The following is a 7,690-nucleotide window of genomic DNA, read 5'->3' on the forward strand; positions in this document are numbered from 1 at the left end:
GCCTCTCTCGCCATCCTTTTTGACGGGTAGGAGGAAATACCATGAGTCGCGTGCCAGCCTCAGCAAACCGCAAACCCAAATTGGGCGGAGAAGGGCATTTTTCATATAAATGGAATGGAATATGGAATATGGCTGTAGGCAAGCCGTTGCCAGGCTGAGTGGAAAGCCATAAATAGATTCCCATTGCATGTAGTGAAAGCTTTGAACAACACAAAGACTGACTGTAGTAACCATAGCCTGTAGTGGCAGAATTAAAAGACTCTTATTGATTCTGCACATCGCCTCGTTGGTCATAAGATATTAACAAGCTGTCAAGTTCAAGTTCTAAACTTTCAGAGGTAAGCTTTTTGGAATCTTCTCTGAATGCGTGAGTCACTCCGAATTCTGCTCCTAATACCAGATAGCTCATCAGCACAATGGAAAACTCACAGAACAAAACCCAGGGCTCCAACACAAGTCCTCAATACGGCACTTATACACAGCCCCAACTCCGTTTTACTCCACTTGTAGAAAGGCTTTACATCAAACGGCAGAACTGTAACTCGGGGGATTGAACAGTAAATCTCGCTCTGGGATGATAGATGCTAAAATAATGTCGGAGGTGGTTAAAGAGGGCTCTGCGAGCAAGATCATATGACAGTACAAAGGCTGTCTGTAGTATTGACTGATGTGGAATGCAACAAACCTGGAAGTGAAAGCCACTGGCCTAATGGGTTGCAGTGATACATAAATTACAAGGAGAGCAGTAGGGATGATCAAAACTGTCAGATGCAGTTAAAAAATGAGAGCGAGAGAGAGAGAGAGAGAGAGAGAGAGAGAGAGAGAGAGAATATACATTTGTGTGTGTGTTCTTCTTCCACCACGGTGGTTGAGGACCAATTTGAGTTTTTAACCATAGGAGTGAGGACATTTCTTTAAAATGGGGACATTTTGGCTAGTCTTCACTTCTTCGAGGGTCTGTTTGGGGGTTAAGAACTTGGGGTAAGGATTAAAGAGTTAAGGTTAGTTTAAAGTTAGGTTAAGGGTTAAGGTTAGGCACATTGTACTGATGGTTGAAGTTTGGGTTAGGAAGGAATTAATATATTCAATGAGGGTCATCAGAAGTGTGAAATAAACAAATTGTGTGTGTGTGTGTGTGTGTGTGTGCGTGTGTGTGCGTGCGTGTGTGTGTGTGTGCGTGTCTTGCCTGTTGGGTGCCTTATCAGTGCTGCTGGAGAGGTCAAGCCAGGACACAAATCACACCCCCAGGCAAGGCTGCTTCTTCTCAACTTACACAACAGTTGAGCTACATCTGTTTCGCTTTTTCTCAAACCCTCTTACTCCCTCTTTTCTCAGCCTCCTCCAGCGTGTGGATCCAGTGGTCTTTCCCGACTCAAAATGGACCAGTTTTGGTGTGGAATGACCAAGAGCACAGTCATTTCAGCCTACATGTAAGGGATGCTACACTGCAAATGACAGTCATCTGATGGCTCTTGGTCATAAGACACTGCCACTTTACCCCTATGTGGACTTCAGCTGAGAGCCAATATGAGTGAGATTGGATGTGATAGAAAGTGATTTACTTTATCTGTTCCTGTGGGGAAATTAGAGACTGTTGAAGAATATCCCTTTATCTTTAACCAATTTGAGATGACTCTGTGTTAGCGTCTCTGTGTTAGTGTCTGTCCTCTGTTTTGCCCAAGATGATTATGGATTTGTTGATAATTGGTGTTTGACTGTTTGGACATTTCTGTTCACAGGGCTTTTATGGTAAAGGTAACTGTTTGGTGTTTTGGACAATAGAGCATGGTATAGTAAAAATTGACTCATAAATGTATTAACATACTGACTAATTGACTGTAGTTAATGACATAAAATAGATAGATAGATAGATAGATAGATAGATAGATAGATAGATAGATAGATAGATAGATAGATAGATAGATAGATAGATAGATAGATAGATAGATAGATAGATAGATAGATAGATAGATCGATAGATAGATAGATAGATAGATAGATAGATAGATAGATAGATAGATAGATAGATAGATAGATAGATAGATAGATAGATAGATAGATAGATAGATAGATAGATAGACAGACAGACAGACAGACAGACAGACAGACAGACAGATAGACAGATAGATAGAAAGAAAGAAAGAAAGAAAGAAAGAAAGAAAGAAAGAAAGAAAACTAGAGAGTTTTGTATCTACAACTTTTGACCCATAGAGAAGAAAGCTATCTATATGAACTTTTTACATCAGCTTTCAGGGCCTGTCACTACACTGAAACTACTCTGACCAGAATAGTGAACGATTTTTACTAGCCATGAACTCTGATTCCACGTCTGTGCTTCTGCTACTGGACCCCAGTGCAGCCTTTGACACCATTGATCACTGTATACTATTAGACAGAATAAATTGTAATTTGGGTGTTTCTGGCTTAGCTCTCTTTTGGCTTAAGTCCTACTTATCTGGAAGAACACATTGTGCCTGCTATGATAATATTACTTCAAAATTCTTTGACATTGAATATGGCATACCTCAGGACTCAGTTCTTGGCCCTCTACTTTTCTCTCCTTATAGTTCATCTCTTGGTCAAATAATACACAGTCATGGAATAAATTTCCATTGCTATGCTTATGATACTCAGCTGTATGTGCCTATATGGGCTGATGATCATACTCAAATGACTAATTTAGAGGCCTGCTTGGCTGCTGTGAAAAATCGGATGTCACTAATTTCTGCTTTTGAATTTGGATACAACTGAGATGCTGGTCATTGGCCCTAGACACAGACACCAATTTGATCAAGTAATAATGACAGTCGACAACTGTGTGATTATACAAAGTGTGGCAGCCAAAAATCTTGGTGTTACGTTTGATCCCAGCCTTTCCTGTGATAAGCACATTAAAGAAATCACCAAGACTGCCTTTTTTTACTTATGTAACATAGCTTAAATTTGGTCTTTCTTGTTCATGGCTGACGCAGAGACTCTAATACATGCATTTGTTCCATCTAGACTTGATTACTGTAATGTTGTGTTTTCAGGTCTGCCACATGCTAGTACTAAAAGTCTTCAGATGGTTCAAAATGCTGAAGCTAGAACCCTAACTAAATCTAGAAAATTTGATCATTTACACCAAGTCTTGCTTCCCTTCATTGGCTTCCTATCCATGTTAGATCAGACTTCAAGGTGCTTCTGCTGATTTGTGAAATCCTAAAAGGACTTGTCCCATCTTACCTGTCTCTCCACTCTCAAAATACAGGGCTCCTGTGTGTACCCAAAGTTAAAAAGAAGTCAGCTGGTGGCAGGGCCTTTTCCTATCGGGCGTTGTTCTTGTGGAATAACCTGCCTGCTACCGTCAGACAGTCAGTCTGTTGAGTCCTTTAAATCCAAACTTAAAACTCGTCTTTTTGCCTTAGCCTATAATTAGTTGCCTTTAAGTTGAATGCTTCACAACCTGTACTTCATGGCAGGTCGGTTTCTGTCTCAATGAATTTACCAAGCTCCGTTGTGCCGACGAGATTATAGGGTATAGATCATTGTCTATTGCAAACTGTTCTCTTCTCTCACATGTCTTCTCTCTCTCTCTGAATTATATCTTCTCCTTTCTCTTCTTCTGTGTGTGTGAATGGTGTGATGTGAGTCTTCCTTGTGTTCACGTGTAGTCTGTCCTCCTCCCAGATTGCCACGGTGATGGTGGTCACCACCTGGACACTGCTTGGCATCCCCCTCATCACATTTTCTTATTGCATATCTTATAAATCTATATAATTTTGTTATCCTGTTTCAATGTTATCATCATCATCATCATCATCATCGGCAGTCACTCGGGGTCCAATATGACTGTCCTCCTTCTAGGTCCTTGTGGGTATCATGCAGGAGGACGCCTGCGTGTGACAGCTTTTTACGTGGAGTGACTGATGCATCTGCAGCCACCACACGGTCTTAGGCAGGGGGTGGCCAGGGTCCAATGGCATGGAGAACCAAGACAATTGGGGACCACCCTCTGTTGCAGCCTTCATCTGTCTTCACAGGTATTGTGTTCTGCCAGTTCTGCCGTTGAGGTGTTTGTTGGATTGCACTTCATCTAGAACCTCTACCTTGACCTATCCGCCTTGGGTGACCCTACCAGGAGCCAAGCTCTGGGTGGCATCGCTCTTGGGATCATTAGTACACACTAGTACACACAAGCTTCTCCACCAATGATATATCCATCTGTCGATCAGACGTGTTACTAATGTGTGTGTGTGTGTGTGTTTTATGTGTTTTTGTCTACATGGTGATGGTGGTTGCGTGGCTCAGGTCCTGGGCTATTCCAGTGGCATCTGGACACTGCTTGGCATCCTCCTCATCATATTCTTCATGTATTTTACAGTTGTGTTATCCTCTTTCACTGTTGTATTCTGTAAACTGTGTAAACACAACACCCATTGCACGTTGTCCATCTTGGGAGAGAGATCCCTCCTCTGTTGCCCTCCCTGAAGTTTCTTCCTATTTTTTCTCCCTGTTAAATTACTCTTTTTTTTTTTGGGGAGTTGTTCCCTATCCAGTGCAAGGGTCCAAGGACAGCATGTTGTGTTGCTGTAACGCCCCCTGAGGCAAATTTGTAATTTGTGATATTGGGCTACACAAATAAAACTGACTTGACAGACAGACAGACAGTCAGATAGATACATACATAGTACATACATATATATAGTCAATAATAATTAATATAGTCATAATATAGTCAACAATAATTGAAAAACAAATCAATACTACAACATATTTACATTTTTAATTACGTTGTCATAGTTTCATTCATATGTACACACAAATATGCAAACATACACAAACATACATACATACATACATACATGATAGACAACATGGACAAAAAAACTCCAGTAGCATAGCATCATTATTGTATTTTTCTGCCTGCTGCTATTTGACAAACCAGTATCTTCTGGTTGGTCCTCCTCGTGAAGGGTGAAGAAGACCCTGTGGAGCTCCAGGTGCTGCACGGTTCCTTGCTGAGGTGTCGCACCACAGCTCGGGTGGGGCAGGTGTCCACCCATGGGCTCTGCGGTGCACTTTGGCACTTCATAGTTACAGGCCCCAACGCTTTGTGTCTTTGGGGCCCTGTATCTGGCCAAGTCTCTGAGAGACTTATTTAAGTTGACATCGAGGCCCCGGAGAGACCTCACTACACTACATCACCACGATCACCGCACACACACACACACACACACACACACACACACACACACACACACACACACACACACACACACACACACACACACACATGTATATACAGGCCTACCTATGCCAAATAGTTAGGCTCCGCTCAGTCAATGACCTTTATTAGAAACTACAAAAAAATCTTTTTCATTCTATCTACCATACGTTGGATTTGTTCGACTGAATCTTATTTCAGTCCATCACATTGTGGAATTTAGATTTACTCCCATTCTTGACAGATGCCGCCCTCCTCATTAAGCGCGAATCAATTAGTGAACTTACAAAATCTCGCAAATAATTTTTAGGCAGTTTCTGAAGCCTGTAGCACCACAAACTCCTCGGGGCTTCAGCCTGAACCACAGACCTCTCTGACGATGCTATGGGGCTGTTAAATAGGAGGGGTGTAAGAATATGAGCAATTTCATTTGGATGCGGTCATTTTTTTTTCCTTCTGAGCCAACCGTTATGAACTCATTGACAGCCGACTCCTGCATGATTTAGTCGAGTCTGCTGAGCTATAAGCCCACGACACTTTCCAGCTTACACGACCCGAAGACTGGCGGTGCGATGCGGTTAAACCCTTTAAAATGAAGATGGCATAGAATTACCTGTTTTTTGGTTTTCTTTTACTTTTGTGGCGAGAACAGAAACTGGGATCCGATCTCGCTGTGCAGTTCAGAAAGTTTCTAGGCCCTGATTGTTTCCTTGACATCGCTAACCGTCGGATTAAACTTTTCTTTTTTATGTAGGAATTCACAATAAAACGGCACCAAATATTTGATACCACATATTTGAGGTTTGCTTTGCAGAGATGCAGTGCTGAGAGAGAGAGCGAGAGAGAGAGAGAGAGTCTCACTGGTGTTCACTGAGACTGACTTCACAGTCCAAAATTATGAGAATGACAGGTTTGGTTTGGGGGGGGGGGTCTTCCTTCCGGACCGCCTAGCTCTCCCATGAGCTCTACAAGAGCATTTGATCTTTTATTCAAGCCTTCTTTTCTCTAGCTCTTCGTCGTGGACAAAAAAGAAAGAAAAGAAAAGAGGAAGAGTCGACGATCCTCACAAACTGAAATAAGAGGCAAAATCCTAAAAAAAATACGAGAGCGCTTTGGAAAGCAAGACACAAGTCTGTCCGTCTGTGTGTCAGTCTGCGCGAGAGCGTGCGAGACTGTATGAAAAAAGAAGCGCGTGAACAGTGAACTCGAAGCTCTCCAGCGTTTCCTTGTCCTGACATGGCCCCAGCCCTCTAACCGCATTTTGCCTCTTTGCACCCAGGGGAGCATAAGGATTGCATATGCTTTTGGCAGGAGTCCACACCCACATTCCTCAGCTGTGTGCTCACAAGCGTCCTCTCTGCCCTCTCCTCCCTCTTCCCTCCTACTTTGCTCTCACACCAAACCCCATGACTCCATTGTAAACATATGAAAATGCTCACGATTCTCTTGGACACAAGGGGAGTGGGGGGGGGGGTAAAGGGGGGTGAAATGCACAGTGTGCCAGCTCTTGAACTGTGTTGACCACTACCACCTGTCTTCCAGTAGAGCCGGACACGGGTGCCATTAGCTTTGCCAAATTTCTGTTGGGGGGATTGTAAATATGCGGTTGCCAGAGTTTTTTTTTTTTTTTTGACGAGGAATTACCATATTATGAAATTCAGATTTGCAGACTCAACCGACGGAGAAAGTTAGGATGGGGAAAGTAAAATGAAATAGGCTGTAGAACGGGGGGGGGGGGGGGAATCAACACAAGAAGTGAAGAGCCATGGCTGCCTCTGGTAAGAGAACGGTCCTCAGTGGCTCACCTTGCTCCGAGTTACCTTCTAGCCGTTTCTATCAAAGACGGTACGGCCGGAGAGGCTGTGCAGTTTGCTGTCTGGGGTGAACGGGTTCGAGGGTAAGGAGGAGGAGGAGAGGAGAGGGGGGGGGGCGTTGTTGGGTGGGGGTGGGGCTGTAGCAGAGGCAAAAGCCAGGAAGAGTCATTATGGGGAAGTGAAGGGGGCCCAGAGCTGCTGCAGCCCATAAACCAGTGAGGATTTTCAAATATTAGGATTACTTCTAAAACACGCTATGGATCTGCTGAACCCTGTATCCCGGGCTCTCGAAACTTCCTGCGAAAATCCGCTCTCCTCCCTCCCTCCGTCTACCCGCTCCTCTCTTTCTTTCTTCTTCAACACCGGCCTGAATGAGAGCCAAGCAACGGGAATATCCACTTTTCACTTCCCATTTTTTCTTATATGCAGTAATTTCAAGGTTCTGAGTTGTTTGGCTGCTTTAATGGGGGGGGGGGGGAGTTGCACATGGTACGAGTTTTCTGACATTTTGTTTTTGCCTCCTCCGGGTCCTTCTTACTCTTGACTGATTTCACTCCTCATGATTCCCACAATGCTTTATGTGTGAGCCTCGGCCCTGCCGTAATCTATTTGACCTGCACACGTCAGCCGGTCTCAGCATTTCAGATCACAGATGATATCTCGAGAGTGA

Source organism: Lampris incognitus, chromosome 7 (assembly GCF_029633865.1).
Source record: "Lampris incognitus isolate fLamInc1 chromosome 7, fLamInc1.hap2, whole genome shotgun sequence".
In the NCBI taxonomy this organism is placed as follows: Eukaryota; Metazoa; Chordata; class Actinopteri; order Lampriformes; family Lampridae; genus Lampris; species Lampris incognitus.